This window comes from Marmota flaviventris, chromosome 8 (genome assembly GCF_047511675.1).
Source record: "Marmota flaviventris isolate mMarFla1 chromosome 8, mMarFla1.hap1, whole genome shotgun sequence".
Lineage (NCBI taxonomy): Eukaryota > Metazoa > Chordata > Mammalia > Rodentia > Sciuridae > Marmota > Marmota flaviventris.
The window spans coordinates 92,377,157-92,399,338 of NC_092505.1; positions in this window are offsets into that span (position 1 = coordinate 92,377,157).

Below are 22,182 nucleotides of genomic sequence, written 5' to 3' on the forward strand. Positions count from 1 at the left end.
TTATAATTAATTTTACAAATTGGTAAACTTCAAAAGTGCTTTTAACCCCTAAAATTGTTGAACATGAGAGGCAAAAGCAATATTCATTGCCATTGGAAAAAGGGTTTTGGTCTTTTGGGAAACCAAAGTAGAAATAGATTTTAAATAAAAAACGTGATCTAACATTTTTTTTCTCTTGGAAATTTATACTATGAACATTTGTTTTTAACACTATATATACACTATATATTATTATAGCATATTTCTTAATTTAAAAAAATGGGAACAAGTAAATGTCCCTAATAGGAAAAACTTCAAATTTTAACAGAAAATATTTAATTATAGAAAGTTTCAAGCACAAATTAAAGTAGATAGCTTAGTATAATGAACCCATCCATTACATTAATATTATCAACATTTTTTCTGATCTAATTTATGTATCTACCTTTGACTTTTTGCCTCTGACACAGTTCAAAAACATACCCTATCATTGATAGCATTCCATTTGTAAATATTTTAGATAAGGATCTTTGAAATGTGCCAATTTCATCATCATAGAAAAATCATCAGTAATGTTTAATACCTATAAATATTTGGTGTCCAAATTTTATGTTTGATCCAAAAATGTGCTTTTTACAGTTGATTTATTGAATCAGAATACAAACAAGATCTCTACATTGTATTTTGTTGGTATATTTCTCAAATCTCTTAGTCTATAATGGTCTCTTTTCTCCCTTTTTTTCTGCCATATATTGTTTAATAAATTTGGTCATTCCAGATTTAGCTGTTATATACTGTGGTTTTATTTAGCATTCTTTTTGGTACATCATGTTTTTACTACATACTGGTAAAATATTGGATACTAAGTGTCTACTAAATTTTAGGTAAAATATATAGTTAAAATGTTTAATGAGTGGTACTAAATTCTTCATTACACCTGTAAGCATATAATGTCATGTTATTCCACTTTTCACAGTTAGCTTTGATTAATGGGTTCAGGTGTTGTCTGATTACTTGTATACTGATCACCCAAAGGGTTTAACATCTACTGAAGATCATTGCCTAGATTTATTATCTTATTAGGGTCTTAGGCTGGAATACATTTTTATACATCTATACCATTAAGTAATATTCTATAGATATTATAATAGCAATAACTAATGTTTTATAGAGCTTACTTTGAGTAAGATACTATTCTAGGTACTCTGTATATATTAATATATTGTGCCTAATAACAATCCAATGAATTAAGTACTATTAGTATCACCACTTTACAGATAAATACTTAAGATACAGAATGGCGTGTCTGAAGTTATAGCTACTAAGTATTGAGTTGGAACTCAAAAGATAAGTGAGATCTTTACCAATTGGAAAAATAAAGACAAGAGTTGTATGTAAGATGGTTGTGCTTTTAAATAATAAGCACTGGTAAATTGACATGTGCACTTGTATGAAAAGGATAGGTACCACATTATGAATTGATTATACATGGTCAGGGAAGGAGATGCAATATTGGAGATGTATAAAGACAAATTGGGGGATTAAAGAGAGAACCAAGTCACTCTTTGAAAGTCAGTGTTTAAAAATTTCAAGATAAAATATCATACATGATATGAGTTACTTTGTATAAAATTATAGCTATATACACATACATATGTATACACACAAACTTACAGATATATGTGTATGGGTTTATGTTCACAGTAAAATGCATGAATGTATGGTCACTGAATAGTTTTTACCTCAGGCTAATGGGATTTTACATGATGTTTAGTTTCTTTGCTTTTTAATGTACTACTCAACTGTTTTATAGTGATCATGTATTAATGTAACAGAAAATATGATTAATCTGTTTTCATTGTGGAAAAACATTAAAAAATGTTAGGATGAAAATTACCTTCTTAACTACTAATATATCAGTTTTATAAAGGAGAATTTATTATAATAAATAATTAACAGAGAATTTGGACTAGTAGTAGAACTTCACTAATTAATATTATTTGTCAAGATCTATCTAGATTCATGAAAGCACTGAATTATAGAATGAAAAAAAGAAATATCCTTTTAATAGCTCCAAGCTATTTGAGTTATAAAATAAAGCATCAGTCCAAGTAGAGTAATTACATTTACTCACTGTACTATATAATTTATCAAAAGAGAATAAGACTTTGTGCTGGTGTTTCTCAAAAGGGAGATTTTGCAACCTCCCTGAGATCAAAACAGCAGAACAAATTTCCACAAAGAACTTATGTTAACTAAAGTTTAAGAATCACTGTATTTTTGCATTTTTAAAGATTGCCTAGCACATCTAAATAATTTAATTATTGAAGCCATAGAAATCCAACTTGGAGAGATATATGGCTGATTTGCATCGTTGTTTAAAAACTTTTTATTTTTATTTCATGGTTTTAATTAGATTTTAGCTTCATTAGTCCAAAAGACTGAACTTTCATAGTTATGAACATATCTGGATCTGAAGAAGTTTCTATAAATATTAAGGGCTAATATAGTTCTGGGCACCATTTAAGGACATTGAGTGCATTATCTCTAAAATTTAAGTGATATAATTTTAAGGTAGTTATTTTTACCTTCATTTAACAGAAGAGAAAATGGAGATTCATAGAAGTGAAATAACAATGTTGGGAAGTGATTTACATTATTCTGTCTTTCATCCCTTAAGGGCCCTTAGATTCTACCTTTCCACAGAAAAAATGTTCCTGAAGCACTTTCTCTATGTCCTTATCTACACTGGACAATATTGTTTAATAACCCTTATGAGTTTTATAAATTAAAATGATGTCTGGCTTACTTTAGCTTGTAATCTAATTGTCATAATCTTGCTACCATGTGTATATGCATGCTAAGCACATGAGCATGAGTATGTATGTATGTATATGTACCTATATATACGTTCCATAAGTTCTTTTATGCCACAATTGGGAGATTACATAAATAAAATTACACATTCTGTATTTTTCCCTAGATCTGTGTCTGATTTATTGTTGGCTTTCCAAGCAAAGTGATTGCTTGCTCCCTGGTTTTCTCTTTAGTTTGGTTTCACTTCTTTTCTTGATCCAGAATCTAATTCTGCCTGCCCTTAGGCCTAATGATATTGGGCCATCCGGGTACTGAAGCTACTCAAGTGAGCCTAGATTGTGGAGTTTTATGGACTGCCACCCCTAGCTAGGGTGTATAGTGTTACTCTTCTACACACCAGGATATCAGAGCTATATATCCAACGCTGGTCATACGGGGTTATGATACATCCAAAGCTCTTGTCAGTTTGTGTACTTAAAGTAAAACTTTAGGAAAAAAGAAAGGATGGGAGTCTTATGCCTTTTCTCTTTTGGAAATGTTATATCTTCTGTCTTTTAAAAATTGATGATTGGCAACCTCAAAAATTTAGGGTCTGAAATTTCCCCAGTGTGCAGAGAAGTAGAGAAATAACAATTATTGTCTTGGGAGCAAGACAGGCCTTGATTTGTATTTGGGTTCTATCATTCACTAGCTATGAATACAACTATTATGTCTTTTTTTTAATCTACAGAATGGGGGGACATAGTTATTCCTATAAAATAGATTTACTGAAGGATTAAATAAATAATGCATATAATGTACAAAGCATGAGTCCTAGAATTTATTAAGATATTAATTCACATTTGCAGTTATTATTCAAGTCAAGATTATCATTCCAGGATTCTCATTGCTCCTATTGTATTTAAATCTTTGTATTTTCTCCTAATTTCTAGAACATAACTTTAAAAACTGTGCCATTAATTTTATGTTAGAAGGCAGACATTTATATTCTTTCATTGTTCTATGCCTTTAAAATAAAGGGTTAGAAGGAGTTCCACCTGAAAAGTGGGAATATTTCCAGATCTTCTTTTAGATATGACAAGTACCTGTAACTGGATTAAGATGAACAAATAATAAATCATGCACACACATGCACACACATACATAAACACATACATGAAGAAAGATTCTTGATAAACCCACAAAGAAGAAAGAACTGGAAAATCATTTGAATGTTTCCCTGAAGTACTCTGCACCGTGATTATTAGTGCTTTTCCAGGTCTATATTGGACTTTTTGTTCACAACTATTCTTTTTGTTTACAACTGTCTTTGTTATTAGCATTTCAAAATATTAATGATATTATTATTATTAAGTGATACTGTTAACAGTGCAGTATCTGTACACTTATTGATTATAGGCTTTATTATTGCATTAATCAATAGACATAAATATACCATTGGTAAAAATTTTTGGAAATATAAAATATACAATGAAGAAAATAAATATCACTATATTTTAACCAATGAAAGACAATAGAACGAATATTAATATTTAAAACATTCACATGCCAGATACCGTCTCTTGGGAAATTATATGCTAGGCACTGGAAAACAATACAGATACTTCATAGCATATCTTGGTAAAATTTCCAAGTTAATATATGCAGATAAACTTTAATATCTATTCAGCATGAGTGCAACTTACTTAACCATTCTTACCTTGTAAGAGATGAAGTCTGTTTCCACAGCCTTTTTGTTTATTAAAAAAATTCTCATTAGTTAAGAATGCAATATCTATGAGGTCAGAAACTTTTTCTATTCTATAATCCCAACTTCAAATAACATATTTGAAACTTAGTAAGAAAAAAATATTTACTTACATTGTTGTTTGTTGAATGAAGAAGTATTCTTATACTGCGTATCTTTAAATGAAACTCCATGTGCATTTCTGATTATTTCTCTAAGTTTTTCTAAAGGCAAAATTTCTTGGTCAAATGGTAACAGCTCCATATCCATTCCTCACTGTACGCATTTTCCACTTTTTTAAACTCACTTAAATTTTTTTATATGACAACATAAAAGTATTCATGAACATGGTAAAATGCATGTAACAATACATTGCTATCTACCCGAGTGTAAACTATTTTCTTAGAGTTTCTTATTTATGCATGAAATTTTAAAAACTTCCATACATTATTTATATAAATTTTAAATTTTTAAAGCAAAATAATATTTAAAAATGAGAAGTAAAACACATACAAGGAAGTAAGAGAATTAAAGAGCTAGAGTACCAGTTCAGGGAGAGCAGGACCCAGCTAAGAGAAATCAAAAGAGAAAATATGGAATTCATAAAATGCTATTTATAAGATGCCATACACAAAGTTCCCAGTATAAAGACACTTAGCATCCCTACTATGACTTTAAGACCATTTGTTCCAGTCTTCACTCAACAATCTTTCCTCCTTCAACATTTTGCTGTATTTAGTGAAATTCTGTTATTAGTGCACAGGGGTATATTTTAGCTCCCTGCCTTTTATTAATTTTATTAATATATGATTTCTTTGTCTTTCACCCTTTTTATCCTCATCTCTGCTGCCCTCTAAGAAATGTCTTTCTTCTCTTACTTTCTTTCAGCTTCTCTCCACCTTATCTGGAGACAAATAAGCAGAATTGAGAACGTTGTTCTTTAGGATTTGGTTACCCAAGTGGCATCATTTTCTCCCAACTTTACTGCGGGAAAACATTTCAAATAACTTGCAAACTTTCACTCATTCCAAGGATATCTGCTCAGATCATACTTTCCCATTATTTATTCTTCTTATCTCTCTTTACCTAAAAATTGCTTTACCTGGTTCCTAAAAGACATATTCTAAGCAGAAGTCAGGATTCAAGAACAGAGAATATAATACAGCTGAAGATCTCCAAATTTGTGACTAACTACAATTCTGAACTCTTGTCTCAAGGGGCAAGCTCAAACATTCCACTGCTCCCTCCCTGTTCATTAGGCATTCCCCAGGTTCAAAATCGCAAACCAAATTGTAGGCATTATTTCTCTGGCCCCTAGCTTCTTTTTCGACCATTCTTATCTTGATTCATTACACTCTTGTTTCACTCACACTCCTTCTGTTACTAGAAGACATCAACCTTCAAACACAGGTCCTGTGCACTACCTTTTCTCTTTGACTTGAAGACTCTTCCCTTAAATATGTACCTGGATGGCTCCTTCAAATCCTCAAAATTTTGGCTCAAACATCATGTCCTTAAAGGGCCTTCCGTGATTAAACTACCCAAAGCAGCCCCCTTCTCCATTTCTCTCTGACTACTCTGCTGTATTTTATTATCAGTAATTCACCTTTTTGATTTTTACCTTATTTTTTTTTCTGTCCCTATTCACTATATACATGAGAGGAAGGACATTATCTGTCTTCTTCCCCATGTATATTTAGGCAAAAGGAAATTATTTTTTGGTACATGATAGCTGCACAGTAAAAACTTTCTTTTTAACAAATGACTAGATGACACCATTTTTCATTAAGTCCAACACTTTTTTCCTATCATTGTTTTTGGTGCCAAATATCCAAGGAAATAGTTAGCTTGAGTTTAAAGGCCATGCTGTACAAGCAGTATGTGTCTTTAATCTTTAGACTCTTATCCAGGGTGATAAAATGTGGCACTGAGGATTTGACACCCACAGAGAAAAAAACAGGTTCGTATATTTTGTTCTCTCTAACTCATGGCATATGCTTGAGAGGAATGGTAGACTAAACTGATTCCATTATTTAAGCTGTTTTTCTATCTCTTAAGCATGAATGTATGAATTAGAATATATTGTACTTACGAATGTGTACTTCCTCCCACAAAATTTCGCTAAGTTTATCTTTTGGGAAGGAATTTATTAGAAAGCTAACAGACATGATTTCAAGCCACCATGTTCTAGACATTCTGGTTCCTCCTTCCAAAGATAGTCTCCAATATTTTCAACTTAGGAAAGAGAGAATCATGACTTATTTGGGCCTCAGGTTCCTTTGGAACCATATGGTTTAAAGGTAGTAACTTTGAAAACTACTGCACATGAATTGATGTCTCTGGGAGAGATCCCCTTGGAACCACCTCAGCTAAGCCATAACTTTGCATCTATTAATTTACAGAGATGCCAGAATTGACAATTTGATATAACTTCTCTAGTCTCTACTATTCCGATTATTACCCCAGCTATAAGGTCTTTTGTTTATTTTTATTTATTATATGCAAGAGCATTGTTACTGGAAAGCGTTTTACTTTTCATACTGAAATTATTTGCATACAGAATTATATTCAGAAGTTAACACTTTTCATGAAAATATGAGCAGAAATATATGAAAAATCAATGCTCAGAATGCTGGATATAATGATGGTACATCCAGTACAAGTTATAGCAGAGGCATGAGTATACCCGAGTGGTGCCCTACTGGATCCACTGGGGCCATTAGTGTTTTTTTTTTTAATGCATATGAAATTAATTTAATAAATAAATCTCTATACACAAAAATGAATACACCTATAGTACGCTTATATGAAGAAAGAATTAACAAAAAAAAAAAAAAAACACTAAAGTGTTGTTAAAAGTGATACAAGTAAATAATTTACAAAATTCCAAAAAATGAGATAAAGCTGCTCATGCCTGATTTTTCTCATTTGGTTGTCAGAGTTGAAATATGAATTTAAGAGGTTTAGAATGTTTTCTTTAAAAAAGTAATATATTGGGGCTGTGGTTGTAGCTTAGTGGTAGAGCACTTACCTGGCATATGTGAGGCACTGGGTTAGACCCTCAGCACCACATAAAAATAAATAAATAAAATAAAGGCATTGGATTCATCTACAACTAAAAAAAAAATCTATAAAAAGTAATATATTAAACTTACACACAGGAAAATTAGCAATACAGAACAGAAAGACAATTTGCAAAATATTTTTTAAAAAACATTATTATTTATGGACACTCATAATCCAAAAATAGTGTAGACCTTAAGAAACTGTCTTAAACAGCTTATACTCACACTCCTGTATTTGTTAGCTTGGTGATACTATGACCAAAATACCTGAAAAGAACAACTTAGAGAAGGAAAATTTATTTTGGCTCATGGCTTTAAAGACTCAGTCCATTATTCACTGATTCCATTGCTCTGGGTCTTGATAGGCAGAACATCACAGCTGAAGGGCATGACAGCAGGTCGCTACTCCATTCACAGTGGCCAGGAAGCAGAATGAGAAAGGGGAAGAGGCCCAGAGGAAGTTGCAACCTTCCAGGAAAACGACCTACCTCCTCTAGTTATGTCGCACTTATGTACAATTACCAACCAGTTAGTCCATTCCAACTAGGATAAACAAATTGGGTTACAGCTTTCATAATTAAACCATTTTTCCTCTGAGTATTTCTGCATTAACACAGGAATGTTTGGGGGACAACTTATATGAGACCATAACAACATCCAACACCCAACCATTTTTGTCAGTGACAATATAATATAGTTAAGTAGTCTTTCCATTCTCTAAAGTAAGCTTGACTTTGGAGCACAATTAAATTTTAGGTAGATTTTTAAACATGAGAGAAACATGTAAGAAAACAATTTCATCTGTCCAGTTAGTACTAAGAGAACACAAAGTTATAGATAATTAGATAGCTCTTCATGCTACGCCCAGCAATTATTCAGAAGCCTTTTTTTTTTTTTTTTTGCTGCTGGTTTCAGGACAAGTTCTTTAACAAATTCTTATTTATTTATTTATTTTTAATCCTGAGGTACAGTTCAGTAGATTCAGCTATATTCTCAAACCAAAATGACATAATTCCAATTAAAATTTGCTCATAGCAAGTATAGGTCTATAAATTTTAGTGTCTATCATAGGACTGATGTCATCATGAAGGAGCTTCTAGCTGCTTCAGATCTTAATGTCACAGTTTGATATACAACATTGCCATTACTAACTAGAACACCTGAAGACTCTACCTGAGGAGACTCTTCTTTCACTTTCAATAAGGTAACATAGCCTCAGAATATGAACTTGAACAATGTTTAACTTTGGATTCTTTCTACAAGCATCAGGCTTTTAATTTTGTTTGTTTATTGGGAGTTACTGGGGATTGAACTCAGGGGCACTTGACCACTGAACCACATCCCCAGCCCTATTTTGTATTTCGTTTAGAGACAGGGTCTCACTGAGTTGCTTAATACCTTGATAAATTGCTGAAGCTGGCTTTGAACTTGCCATCATCCTGCCTCAGACTCCCAAGCTATTGGGATTACAGACATGCACCACTTTGCCTGGCCACTTCTATTGTTTTTAATAACAAAGATTCTTCTGTATTATGATCCTCTTCTAAAACAATACTGGATGACTACAGCATGATCAAAGGAAGACTTTTCCACAGGAATAGATTGCTGTTCCTCTAATCTTTTTTTTTTTTCAATTTGATACAAATAATTTCTTGATGATATTGCATCAAACTAACATTGTTCATATATAAAAATTATAATAAACATTCATCTAACTTAGTATTATTCACCAATATTCCATTTGGTCGAGGAAGAATGTTCAATTTTCTTTTGAGTTCTTGAATGTAGAGCAAAATTGCCATATAATTCCTTAATACAGTGGATTGCGCACCTATACCACTGTTTTGCCAACTCCATTGTTGTTCTTATTACTTTGAAGTGGGTGTGAATGGGCCTTGGTTAAACTCCTCTGGGTGGTAAATTGCACTAAGCAGCCCTTAGTTCTATCGAGTTCTATACATTCTATGAAACCTAATTGTAATTTCCATTTTTTAAGTTTTTGACTATGGAGTGAAGTGATTTTAGATTTTGGGGATCTAGACAGATAAAGTACATTATTTTTTTTTCCAGGAACTAAATCTCAAGACCTCTTCTCTGATCTTGCTGAATGTTCTACTTGTTATGTTTGTGTGAAGATCAAGGAGTACTTTAGAATAAACATAAGCATTTTTACCCTTAGAATTTTTGTACCATAGATAAGATTCTCCTTAGGAAGATCTATGTGTTGTTTTGTAAACTGACTTGACACTCACAGCTAGTTCTGTGTTCTTCTGTTGAAGAGAAATAATTTCACAAAATATTAACATCTAATAATACCGTTCTGTGACCATAATAAGTCAAAACAAAAATAACACTCTTCTGAAATTGCCTGAACACAGATAAAACATGAACATTTTCAAGTCATAAAATGCCAAATAACTCACTCTTTCAGCCAATATGACTGACTACTGTGTATATGTTTTCCAAAAACACTTTAGCCTGATTGTATTCTTCTATCCTTATGAGTAAGAATTATTAAGGCACCCAATTATAGAATTATTCCAGTTTTCTGACAGTACCCAATTTGAAGCAAGGCCCTATTTTCCCCAAATATTTAAATCACAGCCAAAATCCTTTAATAAGTTCTTCTGACACTATCTTATTGTGATACCCAGGATTTATCATGATGTGTCTTCTCTCTTGAAGCAACAAGGAATAAATCCAACTTGTTCAATTGTACAACAACTGGGTTGTACAACAACTTCCTTTAACTGGGAGGCATTTACAGTTCATCCTACCTATGACAACTGGTAAAATCTCATCTAAACCCAGGCAAACCCCGTATAATGAGAAACTGTGCAACTCCTCTCTGGGTTACTTGACATAGCAGTATATATCATACAATTATGCAGAAAGCTGCAGTTGACAAGATCTGCTGTTGAAAATACTATTTCCTCCTCAAAACGACCACATGTCTAAGGGCAGGGACACTCAAATTGTAATGTGCATGTGAATCACCTGGACATCTTGTTAAGAAAATGCAGTTTTCTGTTTAGTAGGTCTGAGTGAGATCTGAGATTCTGCTTTTCTAACAAGCTCCCAGGGGATGTTGAGAATTGAGAAGCAAGTTATTAAAGTACTCACAGGCTACAGATTTGAGTCTTTATTTCCCTCTTTTCCTCATTTAAGGAGCTCAGATGACCACCAGCCAGGTAAGATGTGGGATTTATCCTGAAACTACAAATTTCTCCTATTCTTCCTCTCTTGAGCCACAGGGTGAAAAAAGACAGACAATTTTGCATTAATTTAGCAGTGTATACATGTCCATGTTTGTTATGGTTTAGATATTAGGTGTCTCAAAAAGCTCATTGTGAGACAATGCAAGAAGGTTCAATGGCTAAATGATTGGGTTATGAGAGTCTTAAACCAATTATTGAATCAACCATCTGATGGGATTAACTGAGTGGTAGATGAAGAAAGGAAGGGTGTAGCTGGAGGAGGTGGGTTTCTGGGGATGTGCCTTTGGGGTATATATTTTATACTTAGTGAGTGGAGTCTCCCTCTGCTGTTTGATCATCATGTCAGCTGCTTCCTTCCACCACACTCCTCCACACTCTTCCCTTCAGCCCCAAGGAATGGAGTTTGCTGTCGATGGATTGAGACCTCTGAAACTGTGATTCCCCCAAATAAACTTTTTCTTCCTCTAATATTGTGTTTTTCAGGCCTTTTGGGTGTGGAGGAAGATACCAGGTATTGAACTCAGGAGCACTCAACCACTGAGCCACATCCCTAGTCCTATTTTATATTTTATTTAGTGACAGGGTCTCACTGAGTTGCTTAGTGCCTCACAATTGCTGAGGCTGGATTTGAACGTGTGATCCTCCTGCCTCAGCCTCCCAAGCTATTGGGATTATAGGTATGTGCCACTGTGTCCAGCCTATTTGTCAGATCTTTTTGTCATAGCAGCAAGAAAGCTAACTAAAAGAATGATCTTAATCTTTAGGCACATCCAAGTACAAAGTGTTTGAGATGCATTTTTTATCAGATTTATTACGGTTTTTGGATGACCCCTTCCCAGATCAAACACTGAGACAAAGATTTGAGAGTGAGTACATAATATAGGGAAATTCTTAGACAGCTCAGACTGCTATAATAAAAATACTGCAGTCTGGTTTATTTATAAATATTAGAAATTTATTTATCATAGTACTGAAGGCTAGAAGTCCAAGATCCAATTGCCAGCATGGTAGGCTTCTGATGAATATCCTTTGCCAGGTTGCAAATTTTAACTGCTTGGTGCATCTTTACATGGAGGAGTGCAGAGCCAAGCAACATCTCTTGTGACGATTATACAGACACTAATCTTCATTGCAAAAGCTCTATTCTTGTGACCTCAATTTATCCTAATTACCTCCCAGAGGCCCTACTTTTTAATGCCATAAGATTGGGGATTAGGGTTTCAACATCCATATTTTGTTGGAAACACAAACATTTATCCATAAAAAAATAGTGATGTGGGGAAGGCAAGGAATTCAGTAGAGGGTAAATTATTAAGCAAGTTATGACTGGGTACTGAGAGCCTTAGCCAAGTAGGAATGACGCATGGCATTTTTGGTTGAAAGGTGACGCCAGCAAGCCATTGAGATGATATGATTATGTTAAGATCTGCATTCAATTGGATATTAGACCCCCTGCTGTCCGTCTTGGCCTGCTACTTTGGAGCTCTAGCGGGACTCCTGGAGAGTTCCCATTGGTTGGGGAAGTGCACTAGGAGGGATTTCCGGAGGAGGGATTTTCCTGTTGGTGTAGTGTGGCCCGGGAGAACGCCGTGTGTGTGGTTTGGCATATTTCCCGGGAGCATGTGTGGCATTGGTGGGAGTTTCAGAAATAAAGTTTGCTCCTGCTTGAGTGGCTTGTGATTTTGTTCCCAGCCAGACTGCGGCATTTGGTGGCACGTGCGGGGGACACCTGAAGCTCGGAGGTAAGTAAAATTGCTCACCTCTGAGGGAAGGTGAGAGAATGGGTGACCATTTCAAAAAACAATGTGTTCTTGTTTTGATTTATTTTGTTTTTGTTTCAAGCTGCCTGTCCCTAGAACTTTCTCAGGCAAACTGGGAAAAATGGTTGGCTCAAGGTTTGAAGTTGTTCGGCCCTGAGAAAGAGAAAATTGATACAACGATTTTTTGTTCTGTTTTTGTTTCATTCGGTTTCGGTTTTGTTTTATGTTATCTTATTGGGTTGCGTTATCTTTACAGTAGATTAGAAATTAGTAAAAAACAAACCAAAAGAGTGTTAAGTAAATTGTTAGAGGTCCAGACTATGGTAGAAAACATGTTAGATCAAGCAAAAGAAAAGGTCTCTTGAGCTAGTCAGATAGAGGAAGAAAATTTAAAGGAAGAAAGCTTAGAGGAGAAACAGCTATCGGGGGGGGGGGGGAGGGGGAAGCTACAACAGGAGGCTGCTACTAACTCCGTTCTATCACCAGAGGGCGTAATTCAACCAACAGCTCCATCTATAGAGACAGCTGAGTGGCCCTCAACCCCTGTCGTTGATAGATGGAATCCTGAGGCAGGACCTCAAAGATTAGCATGCCCTGTACTTGAGCAGGCAGGACGGCAACGAATTCACCGTGCTTTAGATTTCAAAACAGTGAAGCAATTAAAGGAGGCTGTAACAACCTGTGGTCCACAAGCACCCTTCACTGTAAGCATGGTCGAATCCATTACCAACTTGGATATGACGCCAGCGGATTGGGCTAACATGTGTAAATCTGTGCTAAATGGAGGACAGTATTTGTTATGGAAGGTTGCCAATGAGGAATTTTGCACAGAGACAGCTAGGCGAAATACAGCAGCTGGTTACCCTCAAAGAAATCTAGATATGTTGTTAGAAAAAGGACCTTATGAGGGTCAACGGCAACAAATTGAATATGATCCTGGTATATATGCACAAATTGCTGCAGACGCAGTTAGGGCATGGAAGACTTTACAAGGACATGGAGATTTACAAGGTCAATTATCTAAGGTAATACAGAGAGCTAATGAATCTTATGCTGAACTTGTAGATAGGCTTATTCAAATAGCTGCCAGAATTTTGGGGGATACAGAACAAGCAATGCCATTAATAAAAAAACTGGTTTATGACCAAGCAAATCTTTACTGAAGAGAGGTCATTAGACCATGGAGACATGAATATTTAAACACATATATTAAATTATGTAGAGACATTAATGAACAAGGGCAAGTCTTGGCAGCTGCAGTAAAACAGGCTTTAGATGCCAGGCCAAAAACATGCTACAATTGTGAACAAACAGGACATTTTAAAAGGAGTTGCATAGGAGGAGGGTTTAAAAAAGCTAGGTATCAAAGGAATAGAATACCGGGTATTTGCCCATGATGCCGTAGAGGGAGACACTGGGCTAATGAATGCCGTTCTCAAACCACCATAGAGGGTACTCCCTTATCAAAAACCGGACAAGGACCAAGTGTTTACCCATGATATCATGGAGAAAGGCATCAGGCTGCATTGCCAAAAAAAGGACTGGGGGGCCCAATGCTCAGGGGCCCACAACCACAAATATACGGGGCAATGGAGGAACCCAGCAACACCATCAGGGTAGTACCCAGGACACATTATCCATTAAATTCTTCATCAGACAAACTAGAGGGAGCACAGGGTTGGACATCTGGAGTACTAACTCCAGAGATGGGAGTTCAAATCATTCCCACAGGAGTAAAAGGACCTCTTCCCCAAGGAACAGTAGGCTTATTATTGGGATGCAGTTCTTCTACACTAAAAGGACTTATGATAAGTCCTGGGGTAATTGATCCCGATTATGAAGGTGAAATAAAAATTATAGCTAGTTCTCCAAGAGGTATATCAGTAATTTCACCAGGAGATAGAATAGCACAGTTATTAATAATACCCAGCCTGCATGATAAATTTTCCAGTCGTACTGTAGAAAGAGGTTCCAGGGGATTAGGCTCCACAGGTATGGATTGGGCTATGCTGTCTTTAAATTTAGATTCTCGCCCAATGCTAAAACTAAATATTCAAGGACATGAATCGAATGGACTACTGGACACAGGTGCTGACCTTAGCATCATATCTCGTCAAGAATGGCCAAAACATTGGCCATTACAATAAGCCACTCAAATGCTTGGAGGCCTAGGAGTGGCAACTAATTCCCATAGAAGTGCAATGGCATTAGATTGGAAGGATCCTGAAGGATGTGAAGGAACTATACAGCCATATGTATTGGATCATCTTCCTATAAATTTATGGGGACGAGATGTCCTAGATCAATTAGGTTTGACATTAACAAATAACATCAATCCTAACATTCCCACTACTAGGGCTAGACAAGGTTTTAGGAAAGAAAAAAGATTAGGAGAACAAGAACAAGGTATAGCAGCACCAATTCAAATAGATCAAGGAATAAATAGACATGGATTGGGTTTTCAGAAGGGGCCACTGAGACAATCAAAATTACTTGGAAATCAGAAAGACTAGTATGGGTTCCTCAGTGGTCCCTGACTAAAGAAAAGATACAAGTAGCCCATGACCTGGTCAAACAACAATTAGCGGAGGGACATATACAACCTTCCATATCTCCCCATAATACTCCCATTTTTGTCATTAAAAAGAAGTCTGGTAAATGGAGATTATTGCAAGATTTAAGAGCCATTATTAATGAGATGGTTATTATGGGACCTGCTCAATCGGGGATTCCCCAATTGTCTGCTTTGCCAAAAACCTGGTATGTTTTAGCTATAGATATTAAAGATTGTTTTTTTTTTTTTAATTCCAATTCATCCTGAGGATAGTCCACGTTTTGCATTTACTATCCCTGCACTGAATCATTAAGGTCCTGATAAGAGATATGAATGGAAAGTACTCCCTCAAGGGATGGCTAACAGCCCAACTATATGTCAAATTTATGTTAACAAAGCAATCCAGCCACTTAGAGATCAAAATCCTGAACTACAAATATTTCACTATATGGATGATGTATTATTGGCACATAAAGATAAAAACACATTGCTAGAATGTTATGCCACACTTACAAATTTATTAAAAAAATATAATCTAGAGATAGCAATAGATAAAGTATAATTAAATCTTCCAATTAATTATTTAGGAGTTCTATTATCCTCAACCATGGTCCATCCACCAAAAATTCAAATACGAGTAGATCAACTCAAATCACTTAATGACTTTCAAAAGTTATTGGGAGACATAAATTGGATAAGGCCTTATCTAGGAATACCAACAGGAGAGTTGGGACCTTTATTTGATATACTAAAAGGTCCATCAGATCCAAATTCACCCCTCATGTTAACGCCTGAAGCAAGAAAAGCATTAAAAATTATTGAAACATATATGGAAAATATGCATTTGGATAGAATTGATATAAGTTTGCCTTTATTATTTATTGTACTACCAACAAAAAATATTCCTACAGGGGTATTTTGGCAAGAAGGTCCATTATTGTGGATACATTTATCTTATTCTCCTAACACTATTCTTACTAGGTATCCTGAGTCTGTAGGACAATTAATACTCAAAGGAATAAAAGCAGCAAAGGGAGTGTTTGGAATTTCTCCCAATAAAATTATTACTCCATATACTATGGATCAAATTGATGAGTTAGCTAATGAGTTAAATACTTGGGCAATAATCATGTGTAAATCTAATGTTTCATTTGATAATCACTTACCATCTAATCCTTTGTTGTCTTTTTGGTCTTCGCATCGTGTAGTTTTTCCAAAAATGACAAGAAAAACCCCTATCATGAATGCTCCAAATATATTCACTGATGGGTCAAATAATGGCACAGCATCAGTAGTTACCCCTGATCAAACTTTTACATTTTTAGTACCCAAACAATCAGCTCAAAAGGTAGAGCTTAATGCAGTATTACAAGCTTTTGTGATGTTTAAAGATTCTGTATTTAATTTATTTTCTGATATTCAGTATGTAGTTAATGCTATAGTATCCCTTGAAGATGCTGGTAGGATTTCCCCTTCCTCTACTGTTTTCTCTTTGTTTTCCACTATACAAAGTCTAATCTGGGACAGAAAAGATCCATTCTTTATAGGACATATCAGGGCACATACAGGATTGCCTGGAGCCCTTAGTTTGGGCAATGATTTAGCAGATAAATCTACACATGACATACATATTTTCTCCACAATAGAAGAAGCTATAAATTTTAATAAAAGGTTCCATGTCAATGGTAGTACTTTACAAAAGCACTTTAAAATAACTAAGGAACAAGCCAGACATATAATAAAACAATGTCAAAATTGTGTGACCTTTTTACCACAAGTTAATCTTGGAGTCAATCCTAGAGGATTGATACCTAACCATATTTGGCAGATGGACATCACACACTTGCCAGAATTTGGAAAATTAAAATATTTGCATGTTACAGTTGATACTTCTTCTGGATTTTTGATGGGCTCCCTTCATGCTGGAGAAAAAACTAAAGATATTATAGCTCATTGCTTACAAAATTTTGCCACTGTGGGCGTTCCAAAACAGTTAAAAACAGATAATGGTCCTGGCTATACCTCTACCTCTTTTAAACAATTTTGCTCATCATTTGGCATTACTCACATAACAGGAATTCCATACAATCCACAGGGATAAGGCATAGTTGAAAGAGCTCATCAAACTATTAAAACGTATTTATTAAAGCAAAAAGAGGGAATTGGAAAGGGGTATATATCCCCCAAAGATAAACTTAAAATAACACTTTTTACTCTAAACTTTTAAAATTTGGATTCATCAGGACTTAGTGCTGTGGAAAGACATATGTATCCAAAAAATGTACATAAGCCTAAGGTACTTTGGAAGGATATTCTAACAGGACAATGTAAAGGTCCTGACCCAGTGATTGTCTGGAGTCGGGGTTCTGTTTGTGTGTTTCCACAGGGAGAACAGTAGCTGATTTGGATTCCAGAGAGACTAACCAAAGTGATTTCTACAGATCAAAAATAAGATGATGTGACTCAAATCCATAACAGCTGATATCCAGAGCTCCAGCTTGGCTATTCTTACATCTGCGACAGTGATTAACCAGGATGCTTTTTTCAATATCTATTTTATTATTGCCTTTTCTCACATCATAAATTTCTATTTTATTTTTTGAGCTCATACAGACCTAGGTTAATGTTTTTCTGATCAGTTTTATTTTTTGACTGTGGAGTTTTTAAACATTGCAATGGAGATTTCACCTGTGTAAAGCTACAAGGCCTTTACTATTGTCTTGTGTTGTACATTTGTGTGCACACTTGTGTTTTGTGTTGTATGTCTGTGTGTGCGTATGTCCATATATCATATATGAGGAGCGCTCATGAAAAATTGGATCCGAATTTTTTTTATTCATGTGATTTTAATGGTTTAATTTAAATTGGGTAAACAGCTGTTGAGGATTGTTTTGGGAGGAAATGGATATATTGATAGATTCCTCCGCTTTGAACTGCTTGCAGAACTTGCCTGGACTATGTATCACTTGTATGCATTGTGAACTATCTGTTGGTGCAGCGATTTGTGGTTGTGCTGACATATCTTTGCTGATGGTGTCACCAGTGATACAATTTTTCCAAAGGAGCCATCAATTGGCTTGGTGTTGTGGCATTTCTGTATCCTCCTCCCTTCTACTAGTGATGGTCTAAATTTGGGGGCCAACAGAGGTGAGGCAAAGAACCTCACCCCCCAGTGGTGCATAGGCCTATCCACAAGTATGGCTGTATGCTGGACCGGTAGTCAGTGACGGGTATGATCCAATTGCAGTGGTACCAACCTAAGACAGGAGGCTGACGCCTAGAGGTCAGATCATCCGATGACGGGTAAGGACCATATGTTGTATTGGACAACCTAACAGGCACGGTCCCTAAGCCACATTGCTTGTTGCTTAATTAAACAGAAGGGGGGAGATGCTGAGAGACATAGCCAAGTAGGAATGACGCATGGCATTTTTGGTTGAAAGGTGACGCCAGCAAGCCATTGAGATGATATGATTATGTTAAGATCTGCATTCAGTTGGATATTAGACCCTTGCTGTCTGCCTCGGCCTGCTACTTTGGAGCTCTAGCGGGACTCCTGGAGAGTTTCCATTGGTTGGGGAAATGTGGTAGGAGGGATTTCTGGAGGAGGGATTTTCCGGTTGGTGTAGTGTGGCCCAGGAGAACGCCGCGTGTCTGGTTCGGCATATTTTTCCCAGGAGCGTGTGTGGCATTGGCGGGAGTTTCAGAAATAATGTTTGTTCCTGCTTGAGTGGCTTGTGATTTTGTGCCCAGCCAGACTGCGGCAACTGCAATTTAATCCCTTTGGGGAAGTCTGGAAGTCTGTATAAACAATGCCTTAGAATTTTCTCAAGAGATGGAGACTTGCTTCATTGGTGGAGACCCGCTTTGTGGAGCATGAATGCTATCACTTTGTGTGTGTGTGTCTTAAACAACAGGAATTTATTTGTTACAATTCTAGAGGTTGAGAGTCCAAGATGAAGGTATCTCCTGAGGTGCCGCAGTCTGGCTGGGCACAATCAGAAGCCACTTGTCAAAAGAAACTAACTTTATTTTTAGAACCAAACACGCCAAACAAACCAGCCTCTCGGGAAAAACCCTCAGAGCCTCAACTGCCACCACAGGCTTTCCACAAGCCTGTCTCTCCCCCCTCTAGCTTCTTTCCACCTCCCACAATCCTCCTGCTCTTGAGGCCGATTGGCTGGGTCACGTGGGCAGAGCCAAAAAGTCCCCCAATGAGCAGCTCCGTGGTCTGAAAGGGCAGGGAAACAGTCCAATGAGCATCACCGCAGAGGAGCCAATCAGCTAGATGTTGCTGGGGCCGAGGAGCCAATCAGCTAGATGTTGCTGGGGCCGCTGTGAGCCAATCATCAGCCGGCAGCTGGATTGCTGGCAGCTGGAAGTTTGCTGGGGCCCCTTCGGCTGTGGCTCTCAACACTGAGGCTTCTCTCTGTGGCTTACAAATGGCCATCTTCTCACTGTGTCCTCATATGGCCTTTTGCCTATGCATGTGCATCCCTGTTATCTCTCACTCTTCTTACCAGAACACAAATCCTGTCCTTGTGATATTATTTGGCCTAACTACCTCTTTGGAGGCCCGGTCTTCAAATGTTGTCACATCGAGACTTATGGTTTCAACATAGGGAATTCCTATTCTTTTTATCTAGCCTTGCTTAGCAGATCTATCCTGCCATAAAGCCAGGAAAAAAGAAAATCTCTAGTAGGCAGTTGAACTTTTTTTATAGTGAGTAGCCTTTAGCTTAGAGGTGAACACTGAAAAGATATGAGTGGGGCATGAACAGTGATGGCTACTTGAATAGCACATATCTTTACTGATACACAGGTATGAAGCAATTCATCTATTTCCTCAAGAAACAGTGGAATTTTTTGATGGACAGAAGAATATCCTTGAAGCTAGCTCCTGTCACAACCAACATTTTCCACGAAGGCTTGGTAGGTGGACTTCCTGAGAGACTCTAACGTATCACCTCAAATGGACAAAAATTTGCCACTCAGACAAAAGCCCTCTTCTCTTTACCCTCATCAGCTATAATTGCTATTTGGTAAAAACCATTCTGCAAGTTTATCAAGGTGAACTCTACATATTCTTTCTAAGCACCATATTGATCACTTTTAGTTCAGGAATTAGCAGTATGATAATTCACATTCTCAATTCTTTCCAGACTTCTTTTTCACTACCACAATTGGAGAAGCATATGGGCTATGATTCAGTAATGATCCTATTAACCAACAGTTCTTCAAAATGATCCCTTAAGTCATTAATCTCCCACAAAGCAATCCTCCTATATTGTTCCGGAAATGCCCTTGAGTCATTTAACATGATGGTGTGCAGCTCCCCTTGGACACATCTCAGAAACCAGGCATACGGGAATTGACCAGTTTTCACCTCCACCTCTCCTTCTACTCACATGCTAAAGAGACCACAAAGTGCAAGGAGGCCAACCTTGTTCAAGGGTATTTCAAGGACAAAGAACAGGAGGAGGGAATGAGGGATCGTTGTATTTTCTTGTCTCCATATTTTATTAGTTGTACACTACATGTGTTTCATGTAGCTTAGTGCTTGAGGCTGGCCTTGCTGTGATGGAAGCTGTAGAGAGAGCTCTCCTGCAAGGGATCCACTATGATCAAACCCTGATGCAGGATAAATTACATATCTGCTTACTACTTATTTTTTTTTACAATATCTTTAGGGTGTTGCAATATCACAATACTGCTCCTGGTGAAACTGTCTCTTTTTGCCCAAACTTAATCTAGGGGGACTAGATGTTAATTCTAGAATCGCTTAAACAAATATTTATTCAGTTTCACGTAGTATGCTCTTTCTTCCCACCTAATTTCTGGGATGTATGTAGTTCCCGAAGGCAGAGGCAACAGTCTGCATTAAGCCTATCCTCAGGAGGGGTGGGGCACTTAGTTCCCTGTTGAACTCATAGGTGATTGTGTTACCTGCCCCCTGGAGCCTTGATACTGAGAAGATGGAGCCTGGTTGTTACAGCTCATATCAACTTCATTGAAATTTTCTTATATGTCTAGCAAGAAGAAAAATTCAGAGGAACTTGTTGGGCCTTCTTTCTTTTTTCTTTCTTTCTTTTTTTTTTTTTTGGTAGAGATGAGGGAAAGAAGGGAAATTGGGTTTTTTGGGGGAAAGAAAAGACTGCCTGGTGACTCACTTCCTTAAGCTTCTTTGCCTTTTACTTGATTCCAGGAAACAGGTCAATACCCATAGAACTGCCCACCACCAATGTCTGTACTAGGAAAAAACTACGATTTCAGTTTTGCTCTTGGTCCCACAAACTTCTTAAGTTGCTGCTTTTTCCTTCACCTTTGGAGTAAAATTCTTAATTAGTGAGGAATCCAGGGAAAGTGGTCATTGCCACATCTCATGTACTCTAACACTTCTGAAGTTTAAGTTCCTTAAAGAGTGCCTATTTTTCCTGCTCTAAATGGGGCTGATTGTTTAACTTTTTTCTTTTTCTGTTGACTTTTACAACATCTTTTCCAGCATGAATGTTGAACTCCCTTTTTCCTCCCTATAGATATTGTCATGAATTAAACTTTCAGATTCCTACCAGTCTTATAGTAATTTTTATTTAGTTGGTTGACCTTGTTTTAATCAGCTATAGTCCTAGAGTTTTCAAAAGGTGGCCCCAGTTATCCGTAACACATCTTATGTGGAGACTGAATTCTAACAAGTTCTTGTGCCTCTTTGTGGCAGTTGTCTGCTGTGACAGTGAGGATTCTTCTTTCTGCTGCTTGTGCTACTGTGGCTTCTCAACACCCTGCATACTAGGTTGTCACCTCCTGCTCTAAATGGTCTTTTCTATTTCTATATTTTCCCTCTTTCCATGTAGCTGTTCATATAGAAAAAGTGATGACTCAAATGATTTTTTTTTCAAACATTAGCCAATCATATTTCTGTTTTCAACCTGAAACCTCCATTCAGTTTTCTGGAAAATTCTGTTTTCCGACATTTATCCTGCAAATAGAGTTGGTACTATCAAAAGCACAGCTATGCTTGCTTAGCCATGTAGCTGGCTCACACTCTTCCCTTTACTTAGGGTGC